This window comes from Phacochoerus africanus, chromosome 3, assembly GCF_016906955.1.
Source record: "Phacochoerus africanus isolate WHEZ1 chromosome 3, ROS_Pafr_v1, whole genome shotgun sequence".
NCBI classification, from domain to species: Eukaryota; Metazoa; Chordata; class Mammalia; order Artiodactyla; family Suidae; genus Phacochoerus; species Phacochoerus africanus.
Window position 1 is genome coordinate 161,658,660 of NC_062546.1, and position 21,654 is coordinate 161,680,313.

The 21,654-nt window shown below is 38.2% G+C and overlaps 1 long non-coding RNA gene across 2 annotated transcripts in view; it reads right to left on the reverse strand.

Moving 5' to 3' along the window:
- Positions 1 to 309: 309 nt before the first annotated feature.
- Positions 310 to 21,654, reverse strand: part of LOC125123392 (uncharacterized) — a 114,281-nt gene continuing 92,936 nt past the window's right edge. Inside the window, exon 5 of one of the 2 annotated variants that reach the window (XR_007134047.1) lies at positions 310 to 618. This is a non-coding gene — a long non-coding RNA (uncharacterized LOC125123392). The remainder of the gene's footprint in view (positions 619 to 21,654) is intronic. The other variant, XR_007134046.1, reaches the window with a different exon arrangement.

Genomic DNA, 21,654 nt, shown 5'->3' on the forward strand with positions numbered 1-21,654 from the left:
TACTTTGGATGCCTTAATACATTTATGTGGAAAATGCAGTTAAAGTATGCTGCTTATGGTATGGACCCATTTATATTAACCAAAATACAGGGGTATAAGGGTGGAGGACAGCAAATTTGGCTTTTCCTGAAATACGTGAATTCTTTTCAGCCACAATACATTATCAGAAAAATAGCAACAAAACATATATACACTTCAGAAATAAGCCCATGTTAAAGTAAAATAAAAATCAGATTAAAATTTCATGCCTTTGATATGTTTGAATTGTAAATTCAGTTTGACTAAATTCAGGAATATTCCCCCCTCCAGTTTGAAAAGAGTTAAATTTATGTGCATGTGTGTAACTCATTTGATGTTCAATAACCCATTTGACATACATTTTCATATTTTAATTTCTTTGCCATTGATGAAGCAAATCTTATAATTCATCCTTATTTAATTTTTCCTATGGGCTGATTCTAATTAAAAAGTAGTACCATAAATAAAATCCGCTCTGTGTTCTGGAGGACATTCAACTCTGTGATACAACACATAGGATCATTTTAACAAAATGAAGTGAAGTAGTCAGATGTCGTTTGAAGTAAGGGTCTCTCTTTCAGGTTTTATCCTCACGATCACCTAAAGAAAATTGAAAAGGGAATGTTAGAGGCTAGATTTCTATCAGGAAGTAAAGAATGAGAATTTCCTTTGTGTAGGAATATTTAAGGAGTTTTTTTTACATCATATAGCCTTGGAGAAATAAACGTGACTCTAACAGCGCTTTCTTACATTTGTTTAAGGGATTTTTGATATTTGTTGATAGGTGCTAAAATCCAAAGTAAAGTGTCTTTCTGTATATCCTGTATAAATTTAGGATAGAAATGAGTAAATATGTCAGATTATGTATCAGAGTTTTTTGAATAGATTAGAACTGCTATTTGGGGCATACTACCAAAAAAAAAATATTTTCAGAGCTAATTATTTTCAGAGCTCCTCTGACATTAAGCAGCAGGTAGAAAGCTGTGTGTTAGAAAGTAGTACTGCCTTGCAGGTTTATTTCAAAATAGAGCTAAATTAACTTATAGGTAGGTATTCTAAGTTCTAGGTCATTGATAGAAAACCATGGATTTAAAGCAATAAAATCTGAAATGAGAGGTGACTGACAAATATGTAATTAGACATTGTTTGAAACCAATGAGTAGTCATAACAATAAAAATAGGGTGTGTGTATGAGCAGGAGAGAAATATTTGGATATGAAGCACAGGACATTAACTGCCTAAAAATCAGAAAATCCTGGGGCTGTTTGCGAAGTAAAGCACAGAACTATTATTTAATATAAGAAACTACTATTCCTTGGATTCTTTCTGTCAAAAGGAGAATTAAGGGGTTTTCTTGCAATTTAATACAAAATTTTCATGAATTTTTAAACATACAGACAGTATTTAGAACTGTATTATTATTTTCAACAGGTTCCTTTTTTTTCTCCTAATTTAAATATCTAATAGAAATAAATTATCTTTTTTCTTTTTTTCTTTTTGGTCCTTTTAGGGCCACACTCATGTCATATGGAGGTTCCCAGGCTAGGGGTCCAATCAGAACCGTAGCTGCCAGCCTACACCACAGCCATAGCAATGTGGAATCTGAGCCGCATCTGCGACCTACACCACAGCTCACAGCAACGCCAGATCCTTAATCCACTGAGCAAGGCCACGGATCGAACTGGCATCGTCATGAATGCTAGTCAGGTTTGCTAACCGCTGAGCCATGACGGGAACCTCTGAAATATCATATCTTTTGACCAGGCAGTGTATTGCAGCATCATATTCTTATTTAAAAATGGATCTGATGCTGTTTTTACACTTTTACTCCTAGCAGGAGAAGCATTTGCAGGAGAAGCAGGAGAGGGAATCTCAGGGCCCAGAGGAAGCCAAAGGGCAGGGCATCCCATAGTCAGTTATTGATCAGCATCACTGCCCTAACATTTACTTGCTCCTCTTCTTCATGGTTATTTTGGCCTCTAGGGCAGTGATTTGAAGCTTTGGTGGCACATTAGAAATCACCTGGGTTGTTTGAAAATCCTGATGCCTTGTCTCACCTGCAGGAAGTCAGACTTAATTGGCCTGGGTGTGGCTGGGGCATCTGGGCTAGAATAAGTCCCCAGGCCATGTTGGCATGCACTCCGTATGGAAAGCTGTAGCCCTAGGCAATGAGTTTCAGAGTGTGATCCTGGAACAGGCAGCAGAGCAGCACCAGGGAACAGGTGAGAAATACAAAGTCTCGGGTCCAACTATTTGGGTCTTACCAAGGCTTCCACGTGATCTAAAGATGGATGCCCAAGTTTGAGAACCTGGCTTAAAGAAACAAACCTTCCCTTGGTAGGAGTGAAGCAGGTAAAGAGTGAGCGAACAAAAGAACATGACAGTTGTTCGCCTGTTTTTGTTTGTTTGTTTGTTTGTTTTATCTTTAAAAGTTGCGGATAATTTAAGAGGATTTTGAAGGCTTTTTCCCAGGGATGTGTCCTTCACAAGTTTTTCCGCTATAGCTGATGACATCACTGAGGTGATGTCTGTTATGAATGCTTTTCCTGATTCTTCACCGAATTGAGTATTTTTAGGCTTGTCAGCTATCTGAGAGTAGACACTAGTGAACATGTTGTCTTTAGTTGTATGCAATAGATGACCTTCCATATGTTCTGATAATACTGTGAAGAATGAATCTGAAAAGGAAATCTTACTGCTATCAAGCAACTGTGGCTTTTTTTTTTTTTTTAAGATCCTGGAATTGTTACTATGATCCTTGTAACTAGGTCGAATTAAGACCTATAAAGAAATTGTTTGATAAATATAAATCCTAAAGGAACACTAAATATGCCATCTATTATGTTGTAGAATCTCCAAATGAGGTAAGCTTCATCAGTATTAGCATTGCTTGTCCCAAACTGTTTTCCTTTATATATCTTTTACATGTTGAAGTGGTTTCCTATCGTTATTATAATAAATGACAAAATTTGGGGCAGAATCCTGAGATGAGTTTATGCTGGGCCGGAATCAAGGTGTCAGTAGGATTACATTCCTTCAGGAGGCTCCAGGAAAGAATGTTTCCTTGCCTTTTTTCAGCTTCTAAAGGCTGCTTGCATTCTATGGCTTGTGGTCCCCTCCCCCATCTTCAAAACCAGCACCATAACATCTTTAAAGTTCTTCCTGACTCTGACCCTTTTTTTCCCCCCATTATTACATCCCTTTTGATCCATGAGTCTCACCTAGATAATCCAGGATAATCTCCCGCCTCAAAATCTTTGACTTCATCATATCTATAAAGTCCTTTTTTGCCATGTAGGAGTCAGATTCTAGGGATTAGGATGTGGACATCTTTGAGGGGCCATTGCTTATCCCCAACACACATCAAGAGACAAAGAAAGGGAGGGAAACGTGTTTTGATAAAATGCACTTGGAGACTAGGCTGCAGTGGAGAGTAGAAGAGTAGTTTCTTGGGGAGATCCACGAGGCATTAAATTTCAAATTGCTGTGTTTCAACATTTGTGAAAAATGCCTATTCCTGAGCCCTGTCCCAAAGATTCTGATTCGGTGGTTCAGCCTGGGGTATCTGTGTTTTACCCAAGAGCACTCTCACATCTCCCCTCATGGGGAATGCTCCCAGAGTCGATTCAGTGCAGGTAATTCACAGAACACAGCTGGAAAAGCTGCCAGCAGAGAGGTGGTGAAAAGCACAGAATCTGAGGCAATGCTATAGCAGCAGCAGCAGCAGCATTAACTCTGGGTAAACATCAGAATTACTGAGGGAAATGTTAAAAATATAGTTTTCCTGAGCCCCCTTTCAGGATAGCGTGATTCCAGAAGTCTGGGGAGGACCAGGACCTCTGTTTTTGAAAAATCCTTCCAGGTGATTCTGAGGATCAGTGCCCCCACCTTAGAATTCCTCAGTGGTCTTGGTAGTTCTATGTGATCCAGCTGTAGCCACATGAATCTCCTACTTTCCTATATTCAAAAACCATTTTAGGAGTTCCCATCATGGCTCAGTGGTTAATGAATCTGACTAGTATCCATGAGGACACGGAGTTTGATCCCTGGCCTTGCTCAGTGGGTTAATGATCCAGTGTTGCCATGAACTGTAGTGTAGGTAGAAGATGCAGCTCAGATCCTGTACGGCTGCGGCTGTGGCTGGCAGCTATAGCTCCGATTTGATCCCTAGACTGGGAAACTCCATATACCATGGGTGTGGCCCTAAAAAGACTAAACAGCAACAACAACAACAAATTTTATTAGCTAATATTCTTTTTCTTTGTGACTGATTAAACTGTAGGTCATATTAAATTTTTGTTTTTATGTGCCCAATAAATGCCTTTCTCAGAACCTGGCACACAGCTGGTACCCAGTAAATGTTTTTGGAATAAATCAGTGATCCTGGTTGACCATTACTTGGAGGGCTTGTTTTTTATTACTCAATTAATTTATTACATTTATAGTTGTATGATGATCATCACAATCCAATTTTATAGGATTTCCATCCCACAACCCCAGTGCGTCCCCCCACTGCCTGATCTGTCTCCTTTGGAAACCATACGTTTTTCAAAGTCTGTGAGTCAGTATCTGTTCTGCAAAGAAGTTCATTCTGTCCTTTTTTCAGATTCCATATGTATGTGGTAGCATTTGATGTGGGTGTCTCATTGTCTGACTGACTTCACTTAGCATGATAATTTCTAGGTCCATCCATGCTGCTAAAAATGCCGGTATTTTGTTCCTTTTAATGGCTGAGTAATATTCCACAGTGTATATGGATCATATCTTCTTTAGCTGGTCCTCTGTCGATGGACATTTAGGTTGTTTCCATGTCTTTGCTATTGCATATAGTGCTGCAATGAACATTGGAGTAAATGTGTCCTTTTGAGTCATGGTTTTCTCTGGATAGATGCCCAGGAGTGGGATTGCTGGATCAAATGAGTTTTGAGTTCGATTTTGAGTTTTCTGAGGCATCTCCATATGATTTTCCATAGTGGTTGCACCAATTTACATTCCCACCAACAGTGTAATACGGTTCCCTTTTCTCCACACCCTCTCCAGCACTTATCGTTTGTAGACTTTTTGATGATGGCCGTTCTGGCCTGGTGTAAGGTGATACCTCATAGTGCTTTTGATTTGCATTTCTCTAATAATGAGTGATGTTCAACATCTTTTCATGTGTTTTTTGGCCATCTGCATGTCTTCTTTGGAGAACTGTCTGTTTAGATCCTCTGCCCATTTTTTGATGGGGTTGTTTGTTTTTTTTGTTATTGAGCAGTAGGAGGTGTTTATAAATTTTGGAGATGAATCCCTTGTCAATCAATTCAATTGCAAAGATTTGCTCCCATTCTGTGGGTTGTCTTTTCATTTTGTTTAGGGTTTCCTTTGCTGTGCAGAAACTTTTAAGTTTGATTAGGTCCCATTTGTTTATTTTTGTTTGTACTGTCATTACTCTCTAAGAGGTGGCTCTGAGAGGATGTTGCTGTCATTTATGTCAGAGAGTGTTTGACCTGTGTTTTCCTCTAAGAGTTTGATAGTATCTGGTCTTATATCTAGGTCTTTAATCCATTTGGAGTGTATTTTTGTGTATGGTGTTAGGGAGTGTTCTAATTTCATTCTTTCCCATGTGGCTGTCCAGTTTTCCCAGCACCACTTATTGAACAGGCTGTCTTTTCTCCATTGTATATTCTTGCCTCCTTTGTCATAGATTAGTTGGCTATAGGTGCGTGGGTTTAATTCTGGGCTTTCTATCCTGTTCCACTGATCTATATTTCTTTGTGCCAGTACCATATGGTTTTGATGATTGTTGCTTTGTAGTCAGGGAGCCTGATTCCTCCAGCTCCACTTTTCTTTTTCAGGATGTCTTTGGCTATTCTGGGTCTTTTGTACTTCCAAACAAACTTTAAAATATTTTGTTCAAGTTCTGTGAAAAATGTCCTTGGTAATTTGATAGGGATTGCATTGAATCTGTAGATTGCCTTGGGTAGTATAGTCATTTTGATAATATTAACTCTTCCAATCCAAGAGCATGGTATGTCTTTCCATCTCTTTGTTATCATCTTTGATTTCTTTCATCAGTGTCCTATGGTCTTCAGAGTACAGGTTTTTTGTCTCTTTAGGTAGGTTTACTCCTGGGTATTTTATTTTTTTGGATGCAATGGTAAATGGGATTGCTTCCCAAATTTCTCTTTCTGATCTTTCATTGTTAGTAAATAGAAATGCTGTCGATTTCTGGGTATTAATTTTGTATCCTGCGACTGCCAAATTCATGGATGAGCTCTAACAGTTTTCTGATAGAGTCTTTAGGATTCTCTAGGTATAGTATCATGTCATCTGCAAATAGTGATAGTTTTACTTCTTCCTTTCCAATTTGGATTCCTTTTATCTCTTTTACTTCTCTGATTGCTGTGGCTAGGAGTTCCAGAACTATGTTGAAGAGTAGTGGTGAGAGCAGACATCCTTGTCTTGTTCCTGATCTCAGTGGGAATTCTTTCAGCTTTTCACCACGGAGAATGATATTCGCTGTGGGTTTGTCATATATGGCCTTTATCATGTTGAGGTAGCTTCCCGTTATTCCCACTTTCTGAAGGTTTTTTTTTTTTTTTATCAGAAATGGGTGTTGGTTTTGACAAAGGCTCTTTCTGCATCTATTGAGAGGATCATATGGTTTTTATTCTTCAATTTGTTAATGTGGTGTATCACACTGATGGATTTGCGGCTATTGAAGAACGCTTGCATCCCTGGGATAAATTCCACTTGATCATGACGTACAATCCTTTTAATGTATTGTTGGATGCAATTTGCTAGTATTTTGTTGAGGATTTTTGCATCGATGTTCATCAGTGAAATTGGCCTATAGTTTTCTTTTTTTGTGGAATCTTTGTCTGGTTTTGATACCAGGGTGATGGTGGCCTCATAGAATGAGTTTGGGAGTATCCTTTCCTCTGCAATTTTTTTTTTTTTTTTGGTATTTTTGCCATTTCTTCGGCAGCTCCCACGGCATATGGAGGTTCCCAGGCTAGGGGTCTAATCGGAGCTGTAGCTGCCAGCCTACGCCAGAGCCACAGCAACGCAGGATCTGAGCCGCATCTGCAACCTACACCACAGCTCATGGCAATGCCAGATCGTTAACCCACTGAGCAAGGGCAGGAATCGAACCCACAACCCCATGGTTCCTAGTCGGATTCGTTAACCACTGCGCCATGACGGGAACTCCAATTTTTTGAAATAGTTTCATAAAGAGAGGTGTTAGCTCTTGTCTAAATGTTTGATAGAATTTGCCTGTGAAGCCATCTGGTCCTGGACTTTTGTTTGTTGGAAGTTTTTTAATCACAGTTTCAATTTCAGTTCTTGTGACTGGTCCATTCATCTTTTCTATTTCATCTTCGTTTCATCTTGGAAGATTGTACTTTTCTAAGAATTTGTCCATTTCTTCGAGGTTTTCCTTTTTATTGGTGTATAGTTGCATATAGTAGTCTCTTAAGATCCTTTGTATTTCTGTGATGTCCTTTGTTACTTCTCCTTTTTCATTTCTAATTTTATTGATTTGAATCCTCTCTCTTTTTTGCTTGGTAAGTCTGGCTAGGGGTTTATCAATTTTGTTGATCTTTTCAAAGAACAAGCTTTTCATTTCATTGATCTTTTCTATGGGTTTCTTCATTTCTATTTCATTGATTTCTGCTCTGATCTTTATGATATTTTTCCTTCTACTAACTTTAGGTCTTCTCTGTTCTTGTCTCTCAAGCTGCTTTAGATGTAAAGTTAGCTTGTTTATTTGAGCTTTTTCTTGTTTCCAGAGGTGGACTTGTATTGCTATAAACTTTCCTCTTAGAACAGCTTTTGCTTCATCCCATAGGTTTTGGAGTGTCATATCTTTGTTGTCATTTGCTTCTAGGTATTTCTTAATTTCCTCTTTGATTTCTTCAGTGATCCATTGGTTGTTTAGTAGCATGTTGTTTTGTCTCCATGTGTTTGTGTGTTTTTCAGTTTTTTCTTGTTGTTGATTTCCAGTCATATAGTGTTGTGGTTGGAAAAGATGCTTGATATGATTTCAATTTTCCTTAAATTAATGAGGTTGGATTTGTAGCCCAGAATGTGATCAATCTTAGAGAATGTTCTGTGTGCACTTGAGAAGAATGTGTATTCTGTTGCTTTTGGAAGGAAGTCCTATAAATGTCTATTAAGTCCATCTGGTCTAATGCTTCATTCAGGGCCTGTGGTTCCTTATTGATTTTCTGTCTGGATGATCTGTCCATTGCTGTAAGTGGGGTGTTAAAGTCTCCGGATAACTTATGTTATTGCTGATTTCTCCTTTTAAGGTTGTTAGTAGTTCCCTTATATATTGTAGTGATCCTATGTTGGGTGCATAGATATTTAAAATTGTTGTATCTTCTTCTTGGATTGATCTTTTGATCATTTGGTAGTGACCTTCTTTGTTCCTTAAAATATTCTTCATTTTAAAGTCTATTTTGTCTGATATGAGTATTTTTATTCCAGCTTTCTTTTGATTCCCATTTGCGTGGAATATTTTCTTCCATCCTCTCACTTTCAATTTGTATGTGTCCCTAGAAGTGAAGTGGGTCTCTTAAAGACAGCATATATATGGGTCTTGTTTTTGTATCCATTCAGCCAGTCTATGTCTTTTGGTTGGGGCATTTAGTCCATTAACATTTAAGGTAATTATTGATGTGTATGTTCTTATTGCCATTTTATTAATTGCTTTGGATTTGTTTTTGTTGCTCTTTTTTCTTCCCTTCTTCTCCCCTCTTCTGGTTTGATGACAATCTTTAGTATTGTATTTGAGTTGATTTTTCTTATTTTTTTGTGTATCAATTGTAGATTTTTGGTTTGCAGTTATTATGAAGTTTTGATATGAGTCTATATGTATATGAGATTGTTTTAAGTTGCTGGTCTCTTAATTGCAAGTGCATATCCATTGTCCTGCATTTGTACCCTCCTCTTCTCATGATTTCTGATTTTGGTGCAATAATTGTGCATGGATGATTTCATATCTTTACTGTATATATACCTTTACTGTTGAGCCTTATCATTTGTGGTATTTTTGTTTCTGGTTGCAGCCTTTTCTTTTCTGTCTAGAGAAATTCCTTTAGTCTTTGTTGTAAAGCTGGTTTAGTGTTGCTGAATTCTCTTAGCTTTCACTTATCTGTGATGCTTTTGATTTCTCCTTCAAACTGAATGAAACCCTTGGTGGGTAAAGTAATCTTGGTTAGAGGTTTTTTCCTTTCATTATATTAAGTATATCATTCCACTCATTTCTGGCAGCAGAGTTTCTGCGGAAAAATCTGCCAATAACCTTATCGGGGTTCCTTTGTATGTTCTTTGTTTCTTTTTCCTAGCTGCTTTCAAGATTTTCTGTTTGTCTTTAATTTTGGTCAGTTTGATTAATATGTGTCTCGGGGTGTTCCTTCTTGGGTTTATTTTATATGGTACTTGTTGTGCTTCCTTGATTTGAGTGAGTGATTCCTTCCCCATGTTAGGGCAGTTTTGGGCTCTTATCTCTTTGAATATTTTTTCTGTCCCCTTCTTTCCCTCTTCTCCTTCTGGCACCCCTATAATATGGATGTTGATGCATTTAACATTGTCCCAGAGTTCTCTGAGAGTCTCTTCATTTGTTTTCAATCTTTTTTCTCTTTTCTGCTCCACATCCGTGATTTCCACTAATCTGTCCTCCACCTTGCTTATTCTTCTGCTTCCTGTATTCTGCTGTTGGCTGCTTCTAGTGCATTTTTTATTTCAGTTATTGTATTTTGCATCTCTTCTTATTTAAGTTTTATATCTTGTACCTCTTTGCTCAGTGTTTCCTGTAAGGTATCCATCTTTGCCTCCAGTTTATTTCCAGTGTCTTGCTTCATCTTCAGCATCAGCCATCTAAAACCTTTTCCTGGAGGCTGAGAATCTCCTGATCACTTAGCTGATTTTCTGGGTTTTTTTCTTTCTCCCTCATCTGAGTTATAGTTCTCTGTCTTTTCATTTTTATAGGTTTTTGGTGTGGTGACCTTTTTACAGATAATAGAGTTGTAGTCTCTCTTACTCTGGTGCCTGCCCCCCTTGTGGCTGAAGTTGGTACAGGGCCTTGCTGTAGGTTTCCTGATGGGAGGGACTGGTGCCTGGCCACTGGTAGGTTGAGCTGATTCCTATCCCTCTGGTGGGTGGGGCTTAGTCTCTGGATGAGATTAGAGGAGGCTGTGTGCCTGGAGGGTCCTTAGGTAGCCTGTTTACTGATGGGTGGGGCTGTGATCCCACCTGGATTGTTGTTTGCCCTGGGGCTTCTCAGTGCTGATGGGTGGGGCAGATTTTCCCAAAATGGCCACCTCCAGAGAAAGGAACAGCTGATGAAGATTCTCAAGAGCTTTGCTTCCAATGTCCTTTCCCCACAACAAGCTATATTCACCCCTGTTTTCCCAGGAGGCCCTCCAAGAACTGCAGTCAGGTTTGACTCAGATTCCTATGGAGACTTTGCTTTGCCCTGGGACTCAGTGCTTGTGAAAGTCTGTGTGTGCCTTTTAAGAATGGGGTCTCTGTTTCCCCCAGTCCTGTGACTCCTGCACACAAGCCCCACTGGCCTTCAATGCCAGATGCTCTTTCTCCCAGTGCCAGATCCCCACACGTGGGAGTTTCATGTGGGACTCAGCACTCTCACTCCTGTAGGTGAGTCTCCATGAAACAGTTACTTTCCAGTCTGTGGGCTTCCCACCGGGGATGTATGGGGTTGCTTATATTGCATAATTGCCCCTCCTACCTCTTGATGTGGCCTCCTCTTTGTCCTCTGGAGTAGGATATCTTTTTGAAAGTTTCTGGTCTATTTGGTTGAAGATTGCTCAGCGTTTGGTTGTAAATTTTGTTGTTTTTTTGGAGGGCTTGTTAAAACACAGATCACAGCCCCCAGCCCCAGAGTTTCCAACTCAGTAGGCCTGGGTGGGGCCCAAGAACATGTATTTCAAACAAGTCATGAGTGTATATTTCAAACATGTTCCCAGGTGCTGCTGGTGCTGCTGGCCTGGGACCCACAATTTGAAATCACTGGAATAAATAGTTGGTATTCATTATTTATTTATGTTTAATTTTATTGGAGTATAGTTGATTTACATTGTATTAGTTTCAGGTGTATAGCAAAGTGAATCAGTCACACATATAAATATATCCATTGTTTTTTCCCATATAGGTTATTACAAACTATTAAGTAGATTTTCCTGTGCTATACAGTAGGTTTTCATTAACCATCTATTTTATACAGTAGTGTGTATGTTATTCCCAGCCTCCCAACTCTTCCTTTCCCCCGCCACAGTTTCACCTATGGTACCGAAAGATTGGCTTTGAAATCTGTGGCTTTGTTTTTGTTGTTAAAATAAGTTCTTTTGCATAATTTTTATTAGATTTCACATATAAGTGATATTATATGATATTTGTCCTTCTCTGTCTGACTTACTTCACTCAGTATGATAATCTCTAAGTCCATCCATGTTGTGCAAATGGAATTATTTAATTCTTTTTTTATGGCTGAATAATATTCTATTGCATATATGTACCACATTTTCTTTATCTATGCCTCTGTTGATAAATATTTCGGTTGCTTCCAGGTCTTGACTATTGTAAATAGTGCAGCAATAAACACCAGAGTGCCTATGGGAGTTCCCTTCATGGCATGTAGGAAACAAATCTGACTAGAATCCATGGGGATGTGGGTTTGATCCCTGGCCTCCCTCAGTGGATAGGGGATCCAGTGTTGCCATGAGCTGTGGTGTAGGTGGCAGATGTGGCTTGGATTCCACTGTTGCTATGGCTGTGGTGTAGGCCAGCAGCTGTGGCTCTGACTCAACTCCTGACCCCTAGCCTGGAAACTTCCAAATGTCTTGGGTGCAGCCCTAGAAAGCAAAAAAAAAAAAAAAATTGGAGTGCCTATGTTTTCGAATTAGAGTTTTCTCTGGATAGATGTGCAGGAGTGGGACTATGGGATCATAGGTAGTTCTATATCTAGTTTTTTTAAGGAACTTCCATACTATCCCCCATAGTGGTTGCACCAATTTACACTTCCACCAACAGTGTAGAAGGGGTTCCCTTTTCCCCACACCCTCTCCAGCATTTATTTTTTTGGAGACTTTTTGGTGATGGCCACTGTGACTGGTGTGAGGTTATACTCATTGTGGTTTTGACTTGCATTTCTCTGGCAATTAGTGATGTTGAGCATCTTTTAATAATTTTTGGCCATCTGTATGTCTGCTTTGGAGAAATGGCTGTTTAGATCTTCTGCCCATCTTTTGATTTTTTTTTGTTTTTTTGATATAAAACTCCATTAGATGTTTGTATTGGAAATAAATAGAGTTTGAATTGTTAAAGCTCTAACTCTTTTACTACAAAATTAAAATTTTAAAAATTTGCCAAGTTTTAAAAAAATCTGAAAAAGAATAGATGTGTATATATGTATAACTGGATCATTCTGTTATACAGCAGAAATTATCACATTAAATCAACTACAATAAAACATTATAAAATAAAGAAAAAAATTGAAAATACTTCTTAAGTTTTTGAATTGTCCTTATGTTTTTCATCACTCTTTTCCTTAAAAATTTAATCCTCTCAAAGTTGAAAATCGTATTTCTCCAGCAATAGCTGTCCTATAATTTTTTTTTCCTTTTTTTGAGGGCTGCACCTACAGCATATGGAAGTTCCCAGGCTAGAGACTGAATCAGAGCTATAGCTGCTGGCCTATGCCATGGCCACAGCAATGCTGGATCTGAGCTGCATCTGCAGCCTACACCATAGCCCATAGCAAAGCTGGATCCTTAACCCACTGAGCGGGGCCAGAGATTGAACCCATGTCCTCATGGATACTAATTGGGTTCATTGCCACTGAGAGAGCCACAACGGGAACTCCCCTATAAGGTTTTTATTGCTTATTTCTTCTCTATGTGAATTCTCTAGAAACAAAAAAATTTAAAATAGGGAGTTCCTGTTGATATTTTTTTTCGAACTTGTCTTTAGCATTTTGGATGCACTATCTAACAGTAAATTATTTTTTAATCTGAAGTTTTAGTTTGATTTACATTTTTGCTTGTTTGATTAGTTGATTTTTCTTTTTGGTCATATACCTCAAAGTAAGTGAAAATGAAAGGTAGTCATGTATGCATTATGAGGCCAGTCATCATTAGAAACACAACACAATTAAGAAAAGTACTATTGAGTGATTTTTCCAATTTGCTTGAAATTTGGCAGTGCATGATTTTTATTATAGAAATATATATAAAATGCACACAGTATATATTTTCATGACATTTTATTTCTTTGGAAGGCCATCTGACTTTTTTCCCTATATTTGTCCACCTAGAGATCACACTTAGGGGGTTTATAGCCCTTATATGTACTTTTTCAACCTAAGAAATCCCTTTTAAGATTTAAGGATAGCTCTCCTTATTCATACAAAATTGTAGCAGTATGCTTTCTTCATAAAATACTCCCTGAAATTTGGATCAACCTTATAGACATCCTTATGCCTTTGAATCTAGGTGTACTACTAAGAGTTTCTGGTGATGAAGTAATAAAAGGTATTGATTTTATTTATTTTACTCCCATGAAAAGGCTATATAACCAGCTTGGTGGGATGGAGGATTACTAAAAATATTTTTATGCAGTTAGGAAATTTGAGTCTTGTATACAGTGCTGAATTTGCACATATTGCTGGGCTGAAAGTAGGCATCTTGTAAACAAACTCTTGCAGTGAACCACTCTTGCATGGCTATTAGTCATGATACATTTTTATTAAGTGCATACCATGTTGGCAGCACTGAGTTAAATCATCCTTTATCTTAAAAGTTTTCCCTTTTTTTTTTGCCTTTTGCATATAAATTGGTAAAAATGATTGGTAAAAAATTTTTTATTATTACCCCAGATTGGTACACTCAAGTTTAAAAATGTAAGATACAATTTGCATGCAATGAAAAAGCACAGATCATAAATTTACACAGATAAATTTTGACAAGGCATTTATTCCTGTCATGCACTCCCTTGTCAATCAAGACACAGACATTTTCATCAGTAAGAAAGTTGCCTCAAATCACTTCCCAATCAATCCCCCTCCCATGAAGGACCACTGATTTAAATGCTATCCTAGGCACTATTTTGTGTCTGGCTTCTCTCACTAAATACAGTGCTTTTGAGATTCATCTCTGTAATGTGTTTTATTTTTAATTGCTGACTAGTTTTCCATTGTATGAGGCATGGGCAAATTTCCCACATGCTGCTGAGGCTTCCCCAGTGGAATGAGAGTGCAGATAGGATTTGAGGGCTATCCTACGTTTCCTTTATGCCTTATGTGTTTAAGCTATTTTTTCCTGAATGTACAAACCTTGCACTTCCTTCATCAATATCACCAGGGCTCTTCTGTTAGATCTGATCTTATTAGATCAAAATTTAAATATAGGATAGAAGACCTAGTATTTCTAGCAAGCTCTCTATGGGATGCCGATCATCCCATATGAACATTAATGATTGGTACTATTTTTTTGGCCATGCCTGTGGTGTGTGGAAGTTCCCTGGCCAGGGATCAAAGCCACAGCAGCGACCAGAGCTATGGCAATGACAACACTGGATCCTTAACCCACTCTGCCACAAGGGAACTCCTAATGATTGAGACTATTGCTTTAAGAAAATATTTTGCAAATATAAATGATTAAGGAAAGGGCTGGAAGAATAAGAAATAGAGTGGCCAAACTACTCCTGAAGAAAGAGTTTTAACTAAAGAAACCCCCCCCCCGCCCCCATCAGTGAGGAGGCAGCTACATGCTTGACAGCAGCTTTGCTCACCCCATACCACCCTTCTTGTAATGTTATAGCAACTATGTACCTTATGTCCTTGCTAGCAGCCCTGCTAACCCTGCTCCAAGCATTGTTTATCAGTTTCACTTTTGTAATCTTGTTTGCTCAGCTTCTTAGGCAGGAACTCTGCCTCTCGGGAAGGGGGAGGGCTGGGTCTGCTTGCATGGGAAAACCTTGAGACCAGGAAGTCTGCGTTGTATAAAAGCTACCCAGAACAAAGACCTCGTGCTCAGACTCTGGAGGCAGCTCCTCTGAGCCCGCACTGGTGCCAAATAAACCTGGCTATTCCACATCTCTGAGTACCGCTTATCTCTTTCTGCTGCCACAGTTTCTGCAACACTCCCAGTAATTCATGTTGATGGATTGAACTAAGCGAATTTCCAAGATTGTAAATTGCAGACTGTGGAGATGACAGGAGCAGGAGTCCTTCTGTGGAGGTTGGGGTAGGAGCTAATTAAATAGAGGGGAGATAGAGAATGGGACCCTAGGAAGTCATTCCTCCTTTCTGTGCTTGTAAAGATAGGCTTGGGCAGAACAAAAGAGAAAAAGGTAAAAAGGGAAGAGAGCAAGACAGTTTGTGGTGTCTCACAGGGAGGAAAAACAGATTTCAGTTTACCTAAAGAACCAAAGCCTTTTCTTCCTTTCCTTACAGATCACTCTCCTCCCACCCGCTGCCTCCCTGAGGGCTGTAACCTCGCCTGTTTTTTCCTTGTTGTTGCCTCCCAGCAGAAATGTGAGTACAGCTCAAAATTAAAAGAGCAAGTATATCAGCGCTCCTGAATCACTGGTTAAAGCTGGTTAAAAAAACAGGCGCCCAAAGAAATGGGATCCTTTCTCTCAAGTGTAGCAATAAGGTACTTAAATGCCAACATGATAAGAACAAGATAAATAATAGCAACAAGCCCCTGATGCATCCAAAAATGTCAGGCTGGCGCCACATGCTGTCCAATGAAATGTTTTGGATGATCTAGGGGCTGGGAGGAGAGTATATACTTTTCATTCATATAATTTATTCTTTTAAAGTGCCAAACTGCTATGAAATGTTTCTATCACTACAGCAAAGTGTCTGGCTATCTCGTGGGTGCAGTCTCAGTACAGATAAACATGTCTCGTATTTCATCTGTCTTTGTTCAGTGCTGATTAGGGTGTATCTCCTTGGCTGCCAGCATCACCCAGCAGTCTTGGAGGGCGGGGTTCTCTGGCTATGCTGTATCAATAGGCTAACGCATCCTTAACCTCTACTCACCTTGGGTTTTTTTCCTCCTCTTTTCTCAGGACTCAGAGGGGAGATAGGAAAACTGAAGTCATTCTGATCATTATCTTAGCCAGAACTTTCCTCTTGCTCAAGGGAAAAGCTTTTGACTATACTTAGGCCCATAGGTCCTTGCAAACGTAGGATGTATTATACAATGTTCGTTAGTAGAACACAGTCTTAAGAAAAATACAAAGCAATCTTCACTCTCAGTGTCATGTTAGTGATATTGCTATATTTAATTATACTACATTTTACTGGTATCATTTTAAGTTGTTATATATAGCATACTTATAAATAAACAGTTATGTTTATGTTGTAGTTATCATAATGATAATGTTAAGAACCATAATTTTTACTATAAAAGAAAGAGCTACAAATATAAAATTTTAAAAAACCTTAGTAGGTTACTTTTGATTAAATTTGAACTGTGTGAATATTTGGATTTGATAGATCAAATATTCAAATATACTTGAATTTTTTTTTTTTTTAATTTTCCCACTGTGCAGCAAGGGGGTCAGGTTATCCTTACATGTATACATTACAATTACATTTTTCCCCCAGCCTTTCTTCTCTTGCAACATGAGTATCTAGACAAAGTTCTCAATGCTATTCAGCAGGATCTCCTTGTAAATCTATTCTAAGTTGTGTCTGATAAGCCCAAGCTCCCGATCCCCCACTCCCTCCCCCCCATCAGGCACCACAAGTCTCTTCTCCAAGTCCATGATTTTCTTTTCTGACAGATGTTCATTTGTGCGGATATTAGATCCCAGTTATAAGTGATATCATATGGTATTTGTCTTTGTCTTTCGGCTCCATTTCACTCAGTATGAGATTCTCTAGCTCCATCCATGTTGCTGCAAATGGCATTATGGCATTCTTTTTTATGGCTGAGTAGTATTCCATTGTGTATATATACCACTTCTTCCAAATCCAATCATCTATCGATGGACATTTGGGTTGTTTCCATGTCTTGGCTATTGTGAATAGTGCTGCAATGAACAGGCGGGTGCACGTTGTCTCTTAAGTAAGTTTTGTCTGGATAATGCCCAAGAGTGGGTTGTGGGTCATATGGAAGTTCTATGGATAGATTTCTAAGGTATCTCCAACTGTTCTCCACGTGGCTGTACCAGTTTACATTCCCACCAGCAGTGCAGGAGGGTTCCCTTTTCTCCACAGCCCCTCCAGCACTTGTTTTATTGTGGATTTATGAATGATGGCCATTCTGACTGGTGTGAGGTGATATCTCTGGTAGTTTTGATTTGCATTTCCTTATAACCAGCGATGTTGAGCATTTTTTCATGTGTTTGTTGGCCATCTGTATATCTTCCTTGGAGAAATGTCTATTCAGGTCTTTTGCCCATTTTTCCATTGATTGATTGGCTTTTTTGCTGCTGGTTTGTAAGTTGTTTATATATTCTAGAGATTAACCCTTGTCGGTTGCATCATTTGAAACTATTTTCCCCATTCTGTAAGTTGTCTTTTTGTTTTCTTTTGGGTTTCCTTTGCTGTGCAAAAGCTTTTCAGTTTGATGAGGTCCCATGGGTTTATTTTGCTCTAATTCTATTGCTTTGGAGACTGACTGAGAAAATATTCATGATGTTGATGTCAGAGAGTGTTTTGCCTGTTTTTCTTCTGAGTTGGATGGTGTCCTGTCTTATATTTAAGTCTTCAGCCATTTGGAGTTTATTTGTGTGCATGGTGTAGGGTGTGTTCTAGTTTCATTGCTTTGCATGCAGCTGTCCAGGTTTCCCAGCAGTGCTTGCTGAATAGACTTTCTTTTTCCCATTTTATGTTCTTGCCTCCCTTGTCAAGATTAATTGACACATAGGTGTCTGGGTTTATTTCCGGATTCTCTTTCTGTTCCATTGGTCTGTCTGTCTGTTTTGATACCAGTACCACACTGTTTTGATGACTGGGCTTTGTAGTATTTCTTGAAGTCTGGGAGAGTTATGCCTCCTCGTGGTTTTTGTTTCCAGGATTGCTTGGGCGATTCTGGGTCTTTTGTTGTTCCATATAATGTTTGGATTGTTTTGTCTCGTTCTGTGAAAATGTCATGGGTCATTTGATAGGGATTGCATTGAATCTGTAGATTGCTTTGGGTAGTATGGCCATTTTTAGATATTGATTTTCCCAATCCAGGAACATGGAATATCTTTCCATTTCTTTCCACTTCTTTGATTTCTTTGATGAAATGTTATAGTTCTCGGCATATAGGTCCTTTACCTCCTTGGTCGGTGTATTCCGAGTTATTTGATTTTGTGAGGTGCGATTTTAAAAGGTATTATATCTTTGTATTCCTTTTCTAATATTCATTGCTGGTATACAGAAGTGCAACAACTTCTGAATGTTAATCTTATATGCTGCTACTTTGCTGAATTTATGAATCAGTTCAAGTAGTTTTGGGGTTGATGTCCTTAGGGTTTTCTATGTATAGATTCATGTCATCTGCATACAGTGACAGTTTGATCCTCTCTTTCCTATGTGGATGCCTTTCCTTCTTTTGTTTTTCTAATTGCTGTGGCTAGGACTTCCAAAATATGTTGAAGAGCAGTGGTGAGAGTGGGCATCCCTGTCTTGTTCCAGAGTTGAGTGAGAAGGCTTTCAGTTTTTCCCCATTGAGGATTATATTTGCTGTGGGTTTATCATAATGGCTTTGATTATATTCAGGAATGTTCCCTCTATACCCACTTTGGCGAGGGTCTTGATCATGAATGGATGTTGGACTTTGTCAAATGCTTTTTCTGCGTCTATTGAGATGATCATATGATTTTTGACTTTTTTTTGTTAATGTGGTGTATGATGCTGATTGATTTGCAGTGTTGAACCATCCTTGTGAACCGGGATGAACCCAACGTGGTCATTGTGTATAATTTTTTGGTATGTTGTTGGATTCGGTTGGCTAAGATTTTGTTGAGAATTTTTGCATCTATATTCATCAATGATATTGGGCGATAGTTTTCTTTTTTGTGGGTATCTCTGTCTGGTTTTGGAATGAGGGTGATGGTGGCACATAGAATGTCTTTGGGAGTATTCCTTCTTCTTCAACCTTTTGAAAGAGTTTAAGGAGGATAGGCACCATTCCTCTGTATATGTTTGATAAAATTCACCTGTGAAGCCTACTGGTCCTGGACTTTTATTTGTAGGAGGTATTTTATGACCTCTTCAATTTCATTTCTAGTGATCGGTCGGTTCAGTTGGTCTGTTTCTACTTGATTCAGTTTTGGCAGGCTATAAGATTCTAGAAAATTGTCCATTTCTTCCAGATTGTCAAACTTGTTGCCATATAGTTGTTCATAGTCTTCTCTTATGGTTTTTTGTATTTCTCTGTACCTGTTGTGATTTCTCCTTTTTCATTTATAATTTTGGTTATTTGGGTTCTTTCTCTCCTCTTTTTAGTGAGTCTGGCCAGGGGTTTGTCAATTTTGCTTACGTTTTCAAAGAACTAGCTCTTGGTTTTATTCATTTTCCTTATTGTTTTTTGAGTCTCATTTTATTAATTTCTTCTTTGATCTTTTATATTCCTTCCTTCTGCTGACTTTAGGCCTTTTTTGTTCTTCTTTTTCTAATCATTTAGGTGGAGGGTTAAGTTGTCAATTTGGGATCTTTCTTCTTTTTTGAGAAAGGCCTGTATTGCTATAAATTTCCCTCTGAGCACTGCTTTCACAGCATCCCATAGATTTTGAGAGGTTGTGTCTTCATTATCATTTGTTTCAAGGTAGTTTTTGATTTCCTTCTTGATTTCCTCATTGACCCATTGGTTTTTTAGTAGCATGTTGTTTAGTAGGTTTTTTCTCTTTCCTTTTCCCATGGTTGGTTTCTAATTTCATGGCATTGTGGTCAGAGAAGATACTTAGATAATTTCTATGCTCCTAAATTATTGAGATTAACTTGTGTCCCAATATGTGGTCGATTCTTGAGGATGTTCCATGAGCATTTGAGAAGAATGTGTATTCTGCTTTTGTTGGATGTAGTGTCCTGAAGATATCAATTAAGTCTAAATTTTCTATTGTTTCCTTTAGGATCTCTGTTGCTTTATTGGTTTTCTGTCTAGAGTATTTGTCCATTGATGTGAGGGGGGTATTAAGGTCTCCTACTATGATTGTGTTCTCATCAATATCTCCCTTTATGTCTGTTAATATTTGTTGTATGTATGTGGTGCTCCTGTATTTGGGCATATAGTTGTTACGATAGTAACATCCTCTCCTTGGATGGTCCCTTAATCATTAAGTATGTCCTTCTTTGTCTTTATGTCTTTTGTCTTAAAGTCATTTTGTCTGATAGAGCGTTGCGACTCCTGCTTTCTGTCATGTCTATTGGCGTGAAATATTTTTCCCCACCCTTTCACTTTCAATCTATATGTATCTTTTGTTCTAAGGTGAGTTTCTTGTAGGCAGCATATTGAAGGTTTTTGCCTTTTTATCCACTCAGCCACTCTGTGTCTTTTGATTGGGGCGTTCAGTCCATTGACATTTAAGGTGATAATTGATAGATGATTATTTATTGCCATTTGAATCTCGTGTTCCAGTTGATTCTATGGTTCTCCATTCTTCCTTTCTTTTTTTTTTTTTTTTTTTGGTTGGATTGTCTCCTGTTATTATCTGCTTGAGTGTATTTTTTTTCATTTTTTGCAAATGCAATATTTGGTTTTGGCTTGTGGTTGCCCTGTTTTTTAAGTATGCTAACCCCTTCCCATAATTTTGTTTTTAGCCTGATGGTCCTGTAAGTTCAAACACTTTATATTAAAATTAGAGAAACTACAACAACAAACAAAAGGGTTATTTACTTCCTAACATCCCTTGCCCACATTTTATGGTTTTTATGACTCTTTTTAATTTTTTTCTTTTTAATTTTATTTTGTTTGAAGCATGTTCATGATTAATCTGTAGCTGGCTTATTGTGAGTGACTGCTCTCTGATTGTTTTCCTCAGTCCTAGTTCTTCCTCTTCTTCTTTTTTTTTTCTTTCTTTTTTCTTCCCTTTCCTTCCTTTCTTTTGGTTTAGAGAGCCCTTTCAGTATTTCCTTTAACCTGGGTTTTTGTTGCTGTTTCTTTAGTTTTTGTTTGTTGAAAAAATTTTTATTTCCCCTTCTATTTTAAATGATATTCTTGCTGGATAGAGTATTCTAGGTTGCATATTTTTTCCTTTTAGCAGCACTTTAAATATCTCTTGCCATTCCCTCCTGGCCTTAGTTTTTCTGTAGAGAAATCAGCTGATATTCTTATGGGGTTCCCTTGTAGTAACATTCTGTTTTTCTCTTGCTGCCTTTAGGATCCTCTCTTTATCACTAACTTTTGCCATTTTTATTATGATGTGTCTTTGTGTGGGTCTATTCGGGTTCAGTTTGTTTGGGGCCCTCTGTGCTTCTTGTATCTTGAACCCAGTACCCTTTAGATTTGGGAAGTTTCCATCGATAATTTCTTCAAATATATTTTCCATCCCCTTATCTTTTTCTACTCCTTCTGGAATTCCTATTATGCGTAGATTGGCCCGCTTTATATTATCCCATAGGTCTCTTATATTGCTTTCCAGTTTTTTGATTCGGTTTTCTGTCTGTTGACCGGATTGAGTGATTTC